We start from the raw sequence: 20,175 nt of genomic DNA on the forward strand, positions 1-20,175 counted from the left end.
ACATAGTAGGTTCAGGGCAAATAGATGGTGAATAGAATGAACTAGAGTGATTTTTTTTGAAAGAGCTTGATTTCTGAATTAGAGAACTGACTAGCCTAAATGTTTTCTGACCTATAGTTTAGCCAAGTTTCTTTATAGAGAAACCAATTGAGGTCAGACCTTACCTGTTTGCTCTTCCAAGAGAAGAAGTAAAGAGTCATGTAGCTTAATGGATCTTTAAGTGCTGACTCCTTTTGCCCCCTCCATTGGTCAGTCACTTATTAGTGTTTTGCAACCTCTGAGTCACTTCTGGCTTGTTTGCTTTAGTGTGAGTCTAGATAGGATTCTCTTGCTAAATGAGGTTTTTTTTTCGTTTACAAACAAGTATCTTTTGAGCAATTGAAAACTAAATATACAAACTACATATTTTCAACAATTACTTTCCCAAAGATGAATTTACTTTAAGCAGAATGAAACTTTTCAATGGTAGAATTAGAACTCCAAGAGTCTTATCTTTAGTTATTGACAAGGATAAGTAGAAAGGTCAAGGAAATATTCAACCATATGAAGAAAACAGGGAAGGAATGAATAATCATTTAAACCTTTAAAACCCAGCTTTTAAGGTAGAAATTTTAGACAGAAGGAAAATAAAATTCAGTAGATAAGGGGAAGTGTGCAAAGGTGAAGTAGAATCTCTAGCTTCCTCAAAAAATAGCCTAGCTATTCCCTGGTGTCAAATGACCTTTCTTGGCCACTCTCCCCTATTCCACTATGCCAGCATAGTACCCTTTTTGGCATTACTTTGGAACACAAACTAAACTTAACGCTTGGAATATACTCATTACTAAATATCTTTCTCTTAGACTATCTAGCTTTCTTTGAGGCTCTGTTCATTCACCATCTCCTAAATGCCTTTAATCATTTGTATTCTCATTCTCTCTCTCTCTCTCTCTCTCTCTCTCTCTCTCTCTCTCTCTCTCTCTCTCTCTCTCTCTCTCTCTTTCCTTTTTAAATTATTGTGTACATTTTTGTTGCATTTACATTTTGCTTTTCCTCAATAGAAGGTAGATTCCTTTTTATTCCTTTAAATAATTTTAGACGTGCTTTATACTTGTTTACCTGTGTTCACATTGCATCATGCTAATAGAATGCAATTTCTTTGAGGTCAGGGATGTTTTTACTTGTGTCCTTGTATACACAGTGGCTTGTACGTAGTAGGTGCTTAATAACAGGTTTTTAATTGAACTTTTAGAATGGTAGAAAGGAAGTCTACTGCTATGATTATAAGGCTATAACATAAGTTGTTGATTATAACTTTGGATCTGAAGTCAGAAGACTTGGGTTTCTGGGGGCAATAAATCTTGCACTGCCTATTGCAGGGGTCTTTTCCAAGGTTCAAGTGATACCAGCATTATTAATAATACTGATAATGTGTGGCTTAAGTGTTTAGTGGATTATCTGTGTCCAGATTTCAATTTCACACTAGATTCTTTCCATCTAAGCGTCTCCATGAGTCAGTGTGTGTTCTCAAAGAATGGAACCTAACTGACTCAACTGAAAAAGAACAATATATTCATACACACACATATATTACATATGTCTAATGTATATACGCATATGTGTGTATATGTGTTATATATGTATTTATGTGTATATACATGTATTATGCATGTATTATATAGCTAAGAAAAATACAACCAATGACACCAAATATACCAAAGGTGAATATGTGAAGTACTATTCCCTTGTGTAAAAAGAGAACTCTCAAAGTTACCTAATCCAAAAGAATGTGAAGCCAGGGCCAGCCTGGGGAAAAAATATGATGTGAATGAAATTTTGTCCTAACATTCCTCTTCTCCTCCTCCCATAGCCAACATCCACCACCTTAAAGTTCATTATGATTCTAAACCTAAGCCTACAATCTCTGGTAGATTATCCTCACTTTTCCTGCTGATGCCCTTCCCAGGTACTGAGCATGGAAGCTTTCCCTTCCTACATTTCATCTACAGATTCTAAGGTCTTAAAGAACTGTGCTGATAAACTAGATTCAAATCATGTACAGTAAAATGTATAATTTGACATTTAGTTAGAAGCTTAGAGCTAAAAGATACCATCTACTCCAAATCTTTTTGTTTCCCTTAGGAGACACAGAGAGAGGTGAAAGAAACCAATCCAAAATGGCATAGATATATGAGGAACAAATCTCAGACTAGAACAAGAGTCTTAATCCCAGTTTAATGCTCTTAGCGCTGCATCATATGGTTTTCGGAAATGATCTTCCCATCCTTGTATTTGTCGTTCAGCCATCCAATAAGGAGAATTTTCAGAAAGGAAGAACAATTCAATGAAAAGCTTGTAGAGGAGATATTTTAGGCCATGGGATCCTTTCTATGTACTTTAAGTAATATGGTGTAAATGACCACCAACTCTGCCAGACATAAGGCCAACCCTATGCAGTGATGAAGGTGAAATGTTGAAAAAAATGGAGGCAAAATTGAGTTGGCTGCTTTTTGTGCTTGTCATCCTCTTCTGACTCATGCAAGGTCTATTAAAGGCACTCTGTTTAGTTTGTAATATTTTGATACCTGTTGGGAAGAGTTGAAATAGACTATAAACATGGCATCCTCAGACTTCTGAAAGTACATGTTTTGCAAATTGTAATATCTATTTGTCATTTAAAAATTATTTTCCACTTAGTAGCATTTTATTTTTTTCAATTACAGATAGTTTTCAACATTCATTTTTATAAGACTTTGAGTTTCCAAATTTTTTTCTCTCTCTCCCTTCCTTCCCCCTCCCCAAGACAGCAAGCAATCTGATATAGTGTACAATCATGTTAAACATATTATCACATTAGTCATGTTGTGATAGGAGAATCTAAAGAAAAGGAGAAAAAAACATGAGAAAGAAAAAAAAAAGTGAAAATGGTATGCTTCAATTTGCATTCAGGGTTCATCACTTCTTTATCTAGATATGGAAAACATTTTTCCATTGTGAGTCCTTTGTACTTGTCTTGGATCATTATGTTGCTGAAAGCTGAATCATTCATAGTTGATCATCACACAATGTTGGTGATACTGTGTACAACATTTTCCTGGTTCTGCTCATTTCACTTTGCATCAATTCGCACAAGTCTTACCAAGTTTTTCTGAAATCTGCCTGTTCATCATTTCTTACTGTATAATAGTATTCTATTACATTCATATACCTCATTTTGTTCAGTCATTTCCCAATTGATGGGCATTCCCTCAATTCCCAATATTTTGCCATTATTAATATTTATGCACATGTGGATCCTTTTCCCTTTTTTATGATCTCTTTGAGATGAAGACATCGTAGTTCTATTGCTGGATCAAAGGACATGCACAGTTTGTCTGTCTTTTGGGCATACATAGTTCTAAATTGCTCTCCAGAATGGTTGGATATGTTCACAACTCCACCAACAGTGCAATAGTGTCCCAATTTTTCCATATCTTCCCCAACATTTACCATTTTCCTTTTCTGTCATATTAGCCAATATGATAGGTATGAGGTGGTACTTCAGAATTGTTTCAATTTGCATTTCTCTAATCAGTAGGAATTTAGAGCATTTTTATATGACTATAGATAGCTTTAACTTCTTTATCTGAGAACTGCCTATTTATATCTTTTGACCATATCATTTGGGGAATGACTTATATTCTTATAAATTTGGCTCAGTTCTCTATATATTTGAGAAATGAGGCTTTTATCAGAAACACCAGCTATAAAAATTGTTTCCCAGCTTTCTACTTTCCTTCTAATCTTGGGTGCACTGGCTTTGTTTGTTCAAAACCTTTTAAATTTAATGTGATCAAAATTATCCATTTTGCATTTCATAGTGTTCTATATCTCTTGTTTGGTCATAAATTCTTCCTTTTTCCATAGATCTGACAGGTAAACTATCCCTTGCTCTCTTAATTTGCTTATGATATCACCTTTTATGTCTAAATCATGGACCCATTTTGCCCTTCTCTTGGTATACGGTGTGAGATGTTGGTTTAGTTTCTGCTTTACTATTTTCTAGTTTTACCAGCAGTTTGTCAAATAGTGAATTCTTAGCCCAGAAGCTGGCATCTTTATGTTTATCAATTAATAGATTACATTTACTACTCTGCCTTGTGTGCCTAGCTCATTCCACTGATCTACCACTCTATTTCCTATATTCCAGGCCAAATAGTTTGATGATTTCCACTTTATTATATAGTTTTAGATCTGGTTCAACTCAGCTACCTTCTTTTGCATTTTTTTCATTTAATTCCCTTGATATTCTTGACCTTTTGTTCTTCCAGATTAATTTTGGTACTACTTTTTCCAGCTTTATAAAATATTTTTTGGTAGTTTGCTTGCTATTGCACTGAATAAGTAAATTAATTTAGGTAGACTTGTCATTTTTTATTATATTAGCTCAGCCTACCCGTGAACAATTGATATTTTTCCAATTGTTTAAATCTGACTTTATTTGTGTGAAAAGCGTTTTGTAATTGTGTTCATATGGTTCTTGGATTTGTCTTGGCAGGTCGGCTTCCCAAATATTTTATATTGTCTACAGTTATTTAAATGGAATTTCTCTTCTATCTCTTGCTGCTAGGCTTTGTTGGTAATATAGAGAAATGCTGATGATTTATGTGGGCATATTTTATATCTTGCAACTTTGCTAAAGTTGTTAATTGTTTCAAGTAGTGTTTTTAGTTGATTCTCCAGTATTTTTTAAGTATACCATCATGTCATTTGCAAAGAGTGAGATAATTGTTTCCTCATTGCCTATTCTAATTCCTTCAATTTCTTTTTCTTCTCTTATTGCTAAAGCTAACATTGCTACTACAATATCGAATAATAGTGGTTATAATGGACATTCTTGTTTCACTCCTGATCTTATCAGACAAGCTTCTAGCTTATCCCCATTACATGTAATGCTTGCTGATGGTTATAGATAGATACTACTTATCATTTTCAGGAAAACTCCATTTTCTTCTATGCTCTCTACTATTTATAATGAAATAGGTGTTGCATTTTGTCAAAAGCTTTTTCTTTTTCTATTGAGATAATCATATGATTTCTGTTAGTATAGTTATTGATATGGTCAATTATGCTGAGAATTTTAATAATATTGAACCAACCCTCCATTCCTAGTACAAATCCCACTTGGTCATAGTATATTATCCTCATGATAAATTGTTGTAATCTCTTTGCTGATATTTTAATTAAAATTTTGGCATCAATATTCATTAGGAAAATTGGTCCATAATTTTCTTCCTCTGTTTTGGATCTTGCTTTATGTAACAGCACCATATTTGTGTCATAAAAGGAATTTTTAAGACTCCTTCCCCTATTTTTTCTAAATAGTTGATATAGTATTAGAATGAATTGTTCTTTAAATGTTTAGTAGAATTTACTTGTAAATCATCTGTCCATGGAGAATTTTTCTTAGGTATTTCACTGGTGGATTGTTCAATTTCTTTTTCTAAAATGGGATTATTTAAATAATTTTCTTTTCTGTTAAGATGGACAAGTTATTTTTTTTTGAAATAGCATTCATTTCACTAAGATTGTCAAATTTATTGGCATACAGTTAGGCAAAATAGCTCCTTATTATTGTTTTAGTTCCCTCTTCACTGGTGGCGAATTCACCCTTCTCCTTTTCAATACAGGTAATTTGGTTTTCTTAGTTCTTTTCTTTAAATCAAATTAGCCAAAGATTTATCTTATTTTATTGAGTTTTGCATAAAAACAGCTGTTAGTTTTATTTATTAGTTCAATAGTTTCCTTAATTTCAATTTTATTAATCTCTCCTTTGATTTTCAAAATTTCTAGTTTGGTATTTAAGTAGGGATTGTTAATTTCTTCTTTCTTTGCTTTTTTAGTACCATGTCCAATCTACTGATCTTCTCTTTCTCTATTTTATTCATGTAAGCATTTATTCCTGTAAGCATTTCCCCTAAGAATTACTTTGACTGCTTCCTCTAAATTTTGCTATGTTGTCTCATTGTTGTCATTCTCTTTGATGAAATTTTTGATTGGTTCTATGATTTGTTGTTTGACCCACTGATTCTTTAGGATTAAATTATTTAGTTACCAATTATTTTTTAGTCTGTCTTTCCATGGTCATTTATTACATGTAATTTTTATTGAATCATGATCTGAAAAGGATGGATTTAATATTTCTGCCTTTCTGTATTTGATTATGAGGGTCTTATGCCCTAATACATGGTAAATTTTTGTGTAGGTGGCATGTGCCCCTGAGAAAAATGTATATTCCTTTCTATCCACATTCATTTTTCTCCAGAGGTCTATCATATCTAACTTTTCTAGGATTCTGCTTACCCCCTTGACTTCTTTCTTGTTTATTTTGTGGTAGATTTATCTAGTTCTGAGAGAGAGAGGTTGAGGTTTCCCACTAATATAGTTTTGCTCTCTATTTCTTCCTGCAACTCACTTAACTTCTCCTCTAAGAATTTGGATGCTATGCCACTCAGTGTATGCATTTATTATTTATGTTGCTTCATTGTCTATGGTACCTCTTAGTAAGATATTGTTTTCTTCCTTATCTCTTTTAATTAGGTCTATTTTTGTTTTTGCTTTCTTTAAGATCAAGATTGCTCCTCCTGCTTTTTTTTTTTTACTTCTGCTGAAGCATAATATATTCTGCTCCAGCCTTTTACATTTCCTCCTTGTATGTCTCTCCTTCAAGTGTGTTTTTTGTAAACAACATATTATAGGATTCTAATTTTTAATCCACTCTGCTATCTGCTTCCATTTTATGGGAGAGTTCATCCTATACACAATCACAGTTATGATTACTAATTATATATTTCCCTTCCACCCTATTTTTCCCCCATTTATACTTTTTTCTCTCCTTTCACCCTGTCCCTTTTCACCAGTGTTTTGCTTCTGACCACCTCCTCCCTCAATCTCCCCTCCCTATCAGCTGTCCTCCGTTTTGTCTCTCCTTTCCCCTTCTACTTCTGCCTTCCCTTCTATAAGCCCTCCCCCTTTTCCCCCTTTCTCTTTCTACTCCTCTATAGGCTAAGATGCATTTCTATGCCTAACTGTGTTTGTATGTTATTCCCTCTTTGAGCCAAATCCAATGAGAGTAAGGTTAAAACAATGCTCACCCCTTACCTTCTTTCCCTCTATTTTAATATGTCTTTTGTGCCTCTTCATGTGACTCTTCTCCCAGTATAATCTTTTTTTTACACCTTATTTTTTTATATCATCACATCAAAATAAACTTATACCCACATCCTTTAAGTATATCCCTTCCAACTCCTGTAATAGAGATATAATTCTCAAGAGTTACAAGTATCTTCCTATGTAGGGATGTAAACAGTTTAACTCTATTGAATAACATGTTTGTTTTCTTTCCTGTTTATCTTTTTATGTTTCTCTTGAATCTTGTATTTGAAGATCGAATTTTCTGTTCATCTCTGGTCTTTCATCAGGAAAATTTGAATGTCTCCTATTTCATTGAATGTCCATCTTATCCCCTGAAAGAGTATGCATAATTTTGTTGGGCAGTAGATTCTTGTTTTAATCCAAGCTCCTTTGCCTTCCAGAATATCATATTCCAAGCCTCCCAATCCTTTAATATAGAAGCTGCAAAGTCCTGTGTAATCTTGACGGTGGCTCTTTGATATTTGAAATGTTTCTTTCTGGCTTTCTTGCAGTATTTTCTCAATAGTCCTTGGAATTTTCATTTTGGGATTCCTTGCAGGAGATGATTGGTGGACTCTTTCAATGACTATTTTACCCTTTTGTTCTAGGATATCAGGGCAGTTTTCCTTGATAACTTTTTGAAAGATGCTGTCCAGGATCTTTTTTTTGATGATGGCTTTTAGGTAGTCCAATAATTCTTAAATTATCTCATCTGGGTCAATCTTCTAGGTTAGTTGTTTTTCCCAATGAGGTATTTTACATTTTCTCTTTTTTTCATTCTTTTGCTTTTTTTTGGAATGATTTTTGATGTCTCATAGATTCATAAGCTTCCACTTGCCAAATTCTAGTTTTTTCAGGAATTATTTTCTTCAGTTAAGTTTTGAACCTCCTTTTCCATTTGGCCAATTCTCCTTTCTAAGGAGTTTTTTTTTTCTTCATTGGGTCTTTTTTTCATTTGACCAGTTTTATTTTTTAAGGAATCGTTTTCTTCAGGCAGTTTTTGTGCTTCCTTTTCTAGGCTATTGACTCTCTCCTGCATAACTCTCATTTCTTTTCCCAATTTTTCTTATACCCCTCTTATTTGATTTTTAAAACTCTTCTTTGAGCTCTTCCAAGAAGACTCTTTTAACCTTGAGACCAATTCATATTCTCTTTTGAGGCTTTACTTGTAGTCATTTTGACATTGTTGTCTTTTGAATTTGTGTTTTGATATTCCCTGTCATTATAGTAGTTTTCTATGGTCAGGGCTCTTTTTTTAAAAATTCATTTTTTAGTCTATATCATGACCTTTAAAGTTGACCTCTTCTCCTGGGGCACAGGAGGTGCTGTCCCAAGCTTCTTGCACTGGGGGTCAGGGGCCTGGTCACTGGCTTTCTGCCTGGTGGCTTGCCCATTATGCTATGGTGGCCAGGCCTAGTTTTCCTTCTGCCCTGGGGTTAGAGGCCTCACAGTTGACTGGCTGAACCAGGACTGATAGACCTTGGCTGCTGATCTGTGCTGTGACTAAGAGCCTCCTGCTGGCTTGCCTGGATGCTCTCTGTGCTGCACTGTGTTCTTTTTTTGTCCAAGTGAGATGGACCTTTTTTGAAGTCCTTCTCAGTTATCCTTAGCTAGAAAATTGTTTTACTCCATCTCTTTGTGGGTTCTGTCATTCCAGAATCCATTTAGAGGCCTGATTTAATGTTGTTTCAGAGGGAAACTGGGGAGAGCTGAGACAACTTCCTACCTTCTCTCTACCATCTTGGCTCCGCCCCTGCAGATTGTAATATCAATACTGTCATAGAATCCGTGGGAAGTTAAAGCCTTAAGGAATAATACAAATAACAATTAGGAGGCACTACAGTGATGGACAGGCAAAACAATTCCCTTCTCCTCTGGAAGATCAAGAAGGCTTCCCGAAGCACTTTATGAATATAATAGCAGGTCTGACAGTGGAGTGATGGCTGCTACAGTTTTTGCATGAGAAACATTTCAGTTTTTAATTAATAGGAAAATATCTGAAATAGTCATCAAATGATAATGGAGCCCTTCCAAAACACAGAAGGCATGCTGCTGGAGAACAGCTAATGCCTTTGCTAAGAGGGTTTTAGAATCTAAGTGGAATGAAAAAGTGAAAATATTTCAGCAGGAACAGGAAACCCCAGCCTGCACTGAGATGTAAAATTAGGTCTCCGTAATCCTGTCATTTTATGAGGGCACACTGAAACTGTCACTCATGTTACCACACCATAGAATTTTCCTAATGTAGCAAATATAAGACCAAACCAGCCTCTGGGGCTATGTGTCTAAACAGCTGATGAGTAATTACCAGGGACCTTCGGGGCACGGGCAACGAAAAGTGGAGGGTATTAAGAATCGGCTGTAGTCGAACTATGTGATGAAGCAAATTGCTGTTTATATTTGCTGAATGGAAGGGCAACATTGGCTTCCTAAGAAAAGATGGGAGTAAAGGAAGCAGATGTATGTGCCATCCCTGTGGGCTAGTGGCCAGCTTGCTGTCATTCATTTGGAAGGCTGAGATTTTCCTCATTGATTCTCATTCATTTAGATACCTGGATCTCTGAAATGGAAGATGTCTCAGTGTTGAGGCAGAAAAGGGTGAGAGCCATTATAGGTTTTTATATATGCACACACACCCCCAGGCTCGTGCTTACCCTCCTTTACCAATGTCATCCCCTCCTGTACAATAGTAGGACAAGGGAATGGCTATAAGACCCATAAGGCCAGAGACACTCAGAGTAACCTAAGACTGTCCTTGGCCTAGTTCTCTAGGACCCAGGAAACTTCATTTTCAGAGACTAGAAAACCTAGAAGGAATTTAGATTCTGGGTTTCCAATAATTTTTTTTTTAATAGAAGACTCCTCTCACCTAGCTGCTAAAATAATCTTAGGTCTCCAGTGATTTTCCTACTCATGAAGCCTCAGTGGCTCTCTATTGACTCAAGGGTAAAACACAAAATCCCAAGATTGGCATTGAAAGCCCTTCACAATCCACATCCATCCTACCTTTCCAAGTTTATTACATATTACTCACCTTCATGCAATCTGTGTTCCAGCCAAATTGGTCTACTTGCTCCTTCCCTCTCATATATGACATTCTTATATGAAAAATCTCTGTCTTTTCTTGTCTCCTATGCTTGGAATGCACTCACTCCTCACCTCTGTCTCAGAGATTAGCTCTCTTTCCTTAATGCTCATTTGATGTACTAGAAAGATTTTTCTGATTATCGAGTCTTATTGTCGTTCAGTTGTGCCTGACTCTTTATGACTCCATACGGGGTTTTCTTGGCAAAGATACTGGAGTTGTCTCTGGTGGATTGAGGCAAACAGAGGTTGAGTGACTTTCCCAGGCTCACACAGCTCGTAAATATCTGAGGTTGGATTCGAACTCAGGTCTTCCTGACTCTAGGCCCGGTGAACTATCCATTGAGTCATCTGGATGTCAGCTCCCTTGGCAGTCTGATGAAACCAATGGACCCATTCCCCAAATGTTTTTAAATGCCAAAAATATAAATAGGATTACAAAGTTGAGCAATTCTATTAAAATACAGTCATAAGATTTATTTAAAAAAATTCATGGACTCCAGGTTAAGAACCCCAGCTCTAGTTTTTGCTCTTTCCCTTCTCTAATTATCATGGATGTACATCTCAATTTACATATCATAGTTCCACAGTAGAATGAAATCACCTTGAGAGAAGGGACTTTTCTATTTAACATTGTGTCACTAGAGTCCAGCAAAGTGCCTTGCATATGATAGGCATTTAATGGTTATTAGATTAAATTAGTTTTTCTAGAAAGGATAAAACATGCCTCAATCACATATGCATATATAAATATACTCCATACTCTTCAGCCTCACTATCAAAGCAAATCCTGTCTTTCTTACATAGCTACATATTACAAATATGTATATATATAAACATATATATGCACACACTTAGATATATACATATGTGTATGCATGTGTGTATATATATACATATATGTGTATGTGTGTATATGTGTGTGTATACACACATGTATGTTTCCCCTATTCAAAGCTTCCCTTGATTGTCTTCTTAACCTTGTATAAAGACATCCAGAGTTGCAGTACACAGGGTAGTCTATTATATACCTGCTCTCATCTCAACCTATGGATGGCTATTTAATCAGAGTAGTCCTGCTGGTTTAGGGCACCTGGTTATAGAAATGGCTGCCAAATATATAGAGTAGTTGCTTGTGATAACCCAGGATTTGCTGAGTGAAGGCAGGAGATTTTTGACAGCTCATCAGGAGGTATTGGCAGCCTCCAGGCTCATGAGCTTGATCACATCTACAAGTGTTGTATGTAGAATACTAATCATGACATCATTGCAACCTTATGCAACTATGTAGTTCCATGAAAGGTATGAAGGAAATGAGGAAAAAAGGTATTTGGTTAACACATATGTGGTCAAAGTAAATTTTAGTCTCCAAAATTTGAAATAAGCAGTGATGGAGTGAATGTATGAGACTGAATTTTTTAGGGGAAGGGTGATATTATAGAAAGAACATTGGATCAGAGTTAGGAGCCCTGGATTCTGTCCTGTAGCTGCCACTTAGCAGTTCAGGGAACTACACACATTTCTAAGATTACAGATCATGGATTTATAACTGCAAAGAATCTTGGAGGAGCAAGTGTCAGGCAAGTGAAACCACCGCTGCTACCACCTTGACCCTCATATCCCCTCTCACCCTAAGGGAGACAGCTCAGGACCCTGAATCTAAGAGCCTTCACAATCACAGTGCTTCCAGACCTGTGTCTATAACCATCATCCTGGGAAGTAACCCCTGTGGAAACGCAGCCTGGCATCTTGTCCTGCAAATGAGACAGCCACAGCTACTGAAGACCCACTCCCGCCCAGAAAAAGGTCTTGTCATCAGTCGCGCTGGCAACAGGTTCAAAATCATAAATGGATATGATTTGATTAGTGAAAATGACATTAAAACTAAAGCATTAACATCTGCTTTGTTGCTGTACCCTCAGGACCACAGAACCTTTCCATCTGACTTGCATTTGAAACCTTCAGTACATGTTGTCTCCACCATTACAATGTGAGCTCCTTGAGAATAGATTCTGTTTTATATTCTATTTATATTCCTGGCACTTAGCATAGTACTTTGCATATGGTCAGGGCTTCATAACTTCTTTATTCATTTGGCTGGCAGAGACCTCAGAGATCATCTAGGCCAGCTCTATTATTTCACAGATGAGAAAACTGAAGAGCAGTTAATTGACTTACCCAAGGTCACACAGGTAGTAGTAGCAGAGTTTGGATTTGAACCCAGTTCATTAGATGCCACAGTCAATGCTATTTCCATTGTATAATATGGAGCTTCACTTTATCTGAAAAATGATGGAGATTAGGCCTGATGGTTTCAAAGGTCTCTTCCAGTTCTGACATTGCATAATTTTACTAGCAGAAAAATCGTACTTCAGAAACAGAATATTAGCGAGGTTCCTATTGCTCTTTGACCCTATAAAAACAACTAAATGGCATCCATAGAGAACTGAGAGTTTCAATCAAATGTGAACAATAGTTGTATTTCAAAGCAAAGAACTTTCTGACTGGGCGAGATCAATGCTATAATGCTAGATCATAGCACAGTGACTTCCATGTTGTTAATCTTTTTGTATTTTAATAGAAGTCTTTTGAAAGGTGTCAGTAACTGCTCAATAGGGACAGCCTTACCAAAGATTCTCAGAGATTTGTTGACTGAAGAAGGGACAAAAAACTGGAGGTAATATTAAATTGAAGAAAAAAAAAACATCTTCAGAAAAGACCCTCAATGAACATATAATTACCCAGCTATGTTAGAGGAGGCTTATTAGAGTTCTTTGGGTTTGATGAGCCTTCTTGATTGAAAAGAGTCCTTTGAATCATTTTCTAAAATATGTTTTTAATACAGATTACTCCATTTTCAAGTTCACTGCAGGCATGACAGCAGTACGCTTCTTATAGAATTATTTTTAAAGCTCCTTGGACCAAAAATACTCACTCTTTCTTGAAAGACATTTATTATTCTCTGCTCCCAGTTAAAAAGGATCTAGTAAGAATAGGCCTGTCAAAACAACATGTTTTCTCTGCAACAAAACAACATATATTAAACCTAATGAATCCTTTTTTATAAGTGGATAAATGCTATAGGAAGAGTCTAGCTAAGAGAAAAGCATTTACTGCATCAAAAAGGTACCTGTTAGCCAGAGAACAAAGGCTTGGGCATCTATTTACAGCACAATTGGGACAGTGAAACAATGTGTTCTGAATGTGTTTAGCATCCACAGTGATGGACACAAGCAACCATATCTTGCATTATTGCTCATGCGGCAAGTTCCTCAGTAGAGGGGAAAATAGCCAGGCAACCGCTCAGGGAAGAGGTAAGAAGGCTTCCTTTTGAGTTCCTCAGTTCATTTATTCATTCACTCAATGTTCATTGAATAACTACTATGTAAATGTGCTTGGAGGATTTTTTTAAAAGTATGATATTGCACCCTTGTTTTCAAATCTGTAAAGTTTAAAACTATAGAGAAGACATGAACAAAACCAGTAGCGTGAGTAAGTGACATATCTGTGATGGAAGCAAAGCGCTCTTTAGGAGGTGAGCAAAAGCAGAACTCTCAGGGAAAACTTTATATAAAAAGCAGCACAAGAGAAGGACTTTCAAAGCTTTATATTATTTTAAGAGAGATGGAAGGTTGTGCATTCTTGGCAAAAGCTTCAGAGTAAGCAAAGACACAGGACCATGAAAACTCAACATACATCTGGGGAATATTGAGCAACACACATTGTTTAGAGCATAGGATTTGATTTAAACAAATACTGGGGGATAAGACTGGAAAAGTGTTTGTTGACTGATTTTAAATTCCAAGTGAATGAACTTCATTCATTAGTCAATAGGGAGCTATTGAAAGTTTTTGATCATTGATTATGATCAAAGAATTAATTTAGAATGAATAATATCACAGTAGCATACAAGATAGATTATATTTCAGTTAGGAGGTGATTGTAATCACCTACATATGAAGTTAAGAGGTTGAAATGGGAATAAAAAGGCAAAAAAAGGTTTTAGAGACATTTCAAAGGAAGCTTCTTTAGAACTTATCAATTCAATGTGAGAGTCAGAGAGGAGGGTGAGCATTCAAGAGTGTCTCAAAGATAGCCTGGGTAATTGGAGAAAAAGTTATTATTAACAGAAATAGGAAGTTAGGAAAGAAAACTGGACTTGGAGAAGATAAAGAGTTCAGTTTGGGGCATGTTGAATTCATGGTGGTGATGTGACATCTAGGTTCAAATAGTCAGTTGGCAGGTGAAAATGCAATACCAGATGTAAGGGAGAGAGGTTAGGGATGGAGACAAAGATTCAAATGTTAGTCCCGTAGCGTGATCATTGAAGCCAGGATAGCGTATCAGATCATTGAGGAAAGTGCATAAAGATAAAAGATGATCTAGAACTAGGCCATGGAAACAACTAAAACAACAAAACAAGAAGAGAGCACAGTAGTATACATAAAATGTGGAGGAAAGGGATGAGGAATGCAAATTATGGCACTGTTCCTACAATCATAGTGTTTACAATTTAGTAGGAAGATATGACATACACAAATAACTGTAAAACAGAATATAAATGAATGAGAGGTTGAGACAAATGTTTATGTAATTACTGAGGAATGAAGAACCATTTATTTATTTCTTAAAATAAGTGAAGCATAAATGGATAGAATTTCAATAGGGTTGAGTGGATTTGAAAAGGGATTCTATGTGTATGGGACAGTATGAGTTAGGACAAGGTGCAATGCAGGGCACGGCTAGCAGTCTAATTCCTTAAAGTATATAGAAGGGAGTCAGGTGAAATGAACTTGGAAAGGCAATGTGGTAACAGACTGTGGAAGGCCTTTAATATCAGAATTAAGAGTTTTGATTTGACTCAGTAAAAAGTAAGGACTCATTGAAAGATTTGTAGCAGAGAAATAATCAGTCTGATGTAATTTGGCAGCTGTGTGAAAGATTGTTTCAAGGAGAGAGAGAGACAAAAATAGAGTTAGTGCTTTAATGTCTATGATTTTAAATATTTATTTTTATTCTGAACTTTAATACCAAATAAAATAGGCATTTCATATGCACAGTAGAAATGAAGACCGTACATGAAACTACAACTCTGTATTATATACAACTTGTTTATGTATGTAATAAATTCAGAGTGAGCTGCCTTTCTACTCCAATTGGAGTTCTAGATGGTGGAGTACTATACCCCTCCCAAAGCCTGCCTTCCTTCCTTCCTTCTTCCCTTCCTCCCTTCCTTCCTTTCTCCCTCCTTCCCTCCTTCCCTCCCTCCCTTTGTCCCTTCCTCCCTTCCTCCCTCCCTCCCTTTCTCCCTCCCATCCTTCCTCCCTCCTTTCCTCTCTCTTTCTTTCTTTCTTTCTTTCTTTCTTTCTTTCTTTCTTTCTTTCTTTCTTTCTTTCTTCCTTCCTTCCTTCCTTCCTTCCTCCTTACTTCCTTCTTTTCTTTCTTTCTTTCTTTCTTTCTTTCTTTCTTTCTCTCTTTCTTTCTTTCTTTTTTTTTCTGATTCTGTTTACTTAATTTTGCATTACTTCCTACAAGTCTTTCCAATTTTTTTCTGAAATTATCTGTTTCATCATTTATTAAATAGAAAATGATATGCCTTCATATTCATACACTCTAATTTGCTCAGCCATTCCCTGATAGGTAGGCACCCCCTTAGTCTTCAGTTCTTTACTATTGCTAAAAAGAATTGCTATAAATAATTTTGGACATCTGTGTCCTTTTGCACATATATGTCTTTATTTGATTTCATTGGTGTATAGGCTAGTAGTGGTTTTGCTGCGTATAATCACCATCCCTATGCAGTAGACTCCCACCTTTGTGTATTCATCCCTGATCTCCCTAAATCATTCAAGTAAGCAAGAAGCATATATTAAGCACTTACCATGTAACAGGCAGTATGCTAAATGCTAGGAATACAAAGAACAGCATAAACATTGCCTCTGCCCTCAAAGTTCTCACATTTTAATGGGGGAGATCATGTGAAAAAGTTTTACTTACAAGCTATATACAGGATAAATGGCAAGCAACCTGAAAGAGAAGTCCCTAGCAGTGTGACAGACCAGGAAAAGCTTTTTGTGTAAGGCAAGATCTGAGTTGAGTCTTATTAGAAGCCTGACAAGCTAAGAGGCATAACTGAGTAGGTTGAACATTCCAGGCATAGATGACAGCCTATGTAAAAGAGCAGAGTTGGAAGTTATCAAGTGTTATGTGCAAAGTACAGCAAGAAGGCCATTGTCATTGTCTTATAAATCGTATAGAGGGGAGAAAAGTGTAAGAAAACTGGACAGCTAGAAAGGGGCCATATTGTGAAAGTCTTTAAAAGCCAGAAAAAAGGATTTTATATTTTTTTGCTAGGGATGGTATGGAGTGCCTATAGTTTACTGAAGCAGGGTGGAGAGAAGTGGAGGTGATATAGTTTGACCTGCACTTTAGGAAGATCATTTTAGCAGCTAAGCAGAGGAAAGATTAGAGTGCAGAGGAACTTGAGATGGGGGAACCAATTACGAGGGGTGAGGGTCTTTTCCAAGGTGATAGCTTTGCAAATCAGAAGAAGGGGATATGTATATATGAGAGATATTGTGAAGGTGGAAATGATAAGGTTTGGCACCAGATTGAATATGTAGGATGTGAAGAGTAAAGGAAGACACCCAGGTTGTGAGACTGGGTGACTAGAAGAATGGTGTTGCTCTCACTGCTAACAAGGAAGTGTAGGAAATGAGAGGGTTTCAGATTGTCCAAGAAGGAAGGAAGGAAGGCAGGCTTTGGGAGGGGTATAGTACTCCACCATCTAGTACTCCAATTAGAGTAGAAAGGCAGCTCAGTTTGAATTTATTACATACATAAACAAGTTGCATATATTACAGAGTTGTAGTTTCATGTACAGTGTTCATTTCTACTATGCGTATGAAATGCCTATTTTATTTGGTATTAAAGTTCAGAATAAAAATAAATATTTAAAATCATAGACATTAAAGCACTAACTCTAATTTTGTCTCTCTCTCTCCCCTTGAAACAATCTTTCACACTGCTGCCAAATTACATCAGACTGATTATTTCTCTGCTACAAATCTTTCAATGAGTCCTTACTTCTTACTGAGGCAAATCAAAACTCCTAATTCTGAACATTAAAGGAGCTCCTTTCCTTCACTCCCCATAGTCTATCCAGTTGCTATTTTGTTTATTCTACTTTCATAATGTCACAATCCATCCTCTCCTATCTACCCAATTGAACATCACCCTAATTCTGGCACTCAGTATCTCTTAACTTTTGTATTCTACTAACTTCCTGATTGATCTTCTTGCTTCTAGTCTTTCCCCTCCTATCCTTTACATAATTGCCAGATTGATAGTCATGAAGAGGTAAAAGGTTGAGAGGTGCTGGACACCCCAAAATATTGACGCACCGGGTCCTGCCGAAAGAATTCGACTCAAGCCTTCTCAGCCAAGGGAAAAGACAAAGTTTATTAGGGATTCACCACAACGGGCTGTCTTAAGAAATCCCCCCCACCTTGTGACGCCTGTTTCCACAAGCGGGCCAGATTCAACTTACTGAATTAGATTGAATCTGAGCACCTTCATCGAGGCAAGACGGAGATTATATACACAAAGATTGTAGGAGGGATTGAGGGGTGGTCTGGGGTGACTAGAGGAGGGGTTTAGGGAGAGTCTTGAGGGGAAGTCCAAGGAGGGCAAGGTGAGGTAATGGGATTAAGGGTGGGAAGTAGCTGAACAACAAAGGGTGAGGCTAGGTAGAGATTTGGGCCTAATGATAATGTGAGGCTTGTGGCCTTAGGGGAAGGCCAGATCTAGTTGGAAGATTCAAGGACAGTTCAAGGGGGCTCCCAGAGACTGTATTCCAGATTCAAGGGGGTTCCCAGAGACTGTGCCCTCATCATTCCCCCCTCAAACATATAGGACCCAAATTCTTTTGGGGTCAGGGACAAAGATCTCAGCTTCTGAAACTGCTTCCTTCTGGCAAGGGGTGTAGATCTGTTCCTGGCTCGATGGGTCCAGTTCAAGGGGTCTCGATGGGTCCAGTTCAAGGGGTACACAGTCATCTGGAAGTTGATGGCTTGGAGTCTGGAGGAGACAAACTTGGCAAAGAGGTTAAGCAAACAAGCAGCAAACAGGCAGTATAGGAGTATAGAGAAAAGACAATTTCCCCAGAGGAAATTAAAGATGACTATTTCATACCTAGCTCCCCTAACCACTTCTTCTGTGTACCACACTGCTTCGGGGTTCACGAGTGTGTAGCACATCCAAATTAGGTCGGGGGTATCTAAGAGCAAGGTTTGATATGTGGTGAGCCTGTGGTTAGCCAGCCACTGGTGGCCATCTGCTTCCAGCATGCTCTGAACTCTATGTGGAGTCAGAACTTCCAGGGGCTGGCCAAGTTTAAGTTTAGAGGCTTTCTCAATTAGAGTGGCTGTAGCAGCTACGGCCCTGAGGCATGCAGGCCATCCAGTAGCCACAGAGTCTAACTGCTTTGAAAAATAGGCAACAGGTCTGGGGTCAGGTCCTAAAGCCTGGGTTAGGACTCCTAAGGCCTGTCCTCTCCTTTCATCAACATAGAGTGTGAAAGGTTTTTCTAGATTAGGTAAAGCTAATGCTGGAGTGGTGGTCAGTTTAGTTTTCAAAGTCCCAAAAGCTTGTGCTGGGTAGGGGCCCCACTCTAGAGGGAGTGAGTCAGGGCCTTGAGTGCCAATTAATGGTTGCAGTCCCTCCCAAGCCTTGGGCTTAATTGGATATTGAAGGCTATGGAGGGGAACCATGGCTGGGGTGGCAGAAGTAGCTTGCCCAGGAATTCCCTGATCCCAAACAATTGGCTAATTCAGTAGGTTGAATCTGGCCCGCTTGTGGAAACAGGCGTCACAGGGGGGGAAGGGGGGATTTCTCAAGACAGCCCATTGTGGTGAATCCCTAATAAACTTTGTCTTTTCCCTTGGCTGAGAAGGCTTGAGTCGAATTCTTTTGGCAGGACCCGGTGTGTCAATATTTTGGGGTGTCCAGCACCCCTCAACCTTTTACCTCTTCAGTCAGACTCTCTGACTTCCCCTGTTCAAAAAGGTTTAGTGTTTATTGCATCTAGGGATTAAACACATGATTCTCCTTCTCCTTTCCCTATAAATGTACGAAGACTGTTTTCCATTACTCCCTTCCTGCTTTTCTCCTCTTTCTTCCTTTCTTCCTTCCTTCCTTTCTCTCTCTTTCTTTCTCTCTTTCTTTTTCTTTCTTTCTTTCTTTCTTTCTTTCTTTCTTTTTCTTTCTTTCTTTCTTTCTCTTTCTCCTCTTTCTTTTCTTTCTTTCTCCTCTTTCTCCTCTTTCTTTCTTTCTCCTCTTTCTCCTTTTTCTCTCTCTCTCTCTTTTTCTTTCTTTCTTCCTTCCTTCCTTCCTCTTTCCCATTTTACTCTGGAGCTCATAGATTGGACCACAATAGGTCCCTGCCCAAACTCCACTTAATGGCTATAGTTTGGGCCCTCCTGACTCAGCATGAATGTCAGTGGTAACTGTTTCTCTTTTGAGGGATAACCCTGAGGGTCTTCCCCTCCCAGTTTGTTTTTTTTATTTCTTTTTTCTAATTAAAAAGGGGCCATCCCTTGACTCACTTCTTAAAGAGACCTATTCAGTGAATGGGCATTACCTCTCTCAAAGTGAGAACCTGAAAAGGCCTTAGCCCAAAAGGACCAAGGTCTTCCATTGCATCCTGGGCCATCTCCAGTCATTCTGATGAATATCAGGCCACTAGACTCAGATGGCTCTGGAGGAAAAAGTGAGGCTGGTGACCTCCCACAGCCCTCCCTCACTCAAATCAAAGTCAACTGCAAGTCATGTCATCATTTTCCTGATGTCATGGTCCCCTTTGAAAATGAAGGACAAACACAACCTCCAAGTTTAAAATTCATTCCATTTTCACCGCTCCATCTCATATTCTCTAGTTTT

The 20,175-nt window shown here is 37.5% G+C and overlaps 1 protein-coding gene across 8 annotated transcripts in view; it reads left to right on the forward strand.

The window, feature by feature from the left end:
- NRXN1 (neurexin 1) overlaps positions 1-20,175 on the forward strand; it is a 1,448,730-nt gene that overhangs the window by 458,156 nt on the left and 970,399 nt on the right. The window lies entirely within an intron of this gene.

The sequence above is a fragment of the Trichosurus vulpecula genome, chromosome 3 (genome assembly GCF_011100635.1).
Source record: "Trichosurus vulpecula isolate mTriVul1 chromosome 3, mTriVul1.pri, whole genome shotgun sequence".
Taxonomy (NCBI): Eukaryota; Metazoa; Chordata; class Mammalia; order Diprotodontia; family Phalangeridae; genus Trichosurus; species Trichosurus vulpecula.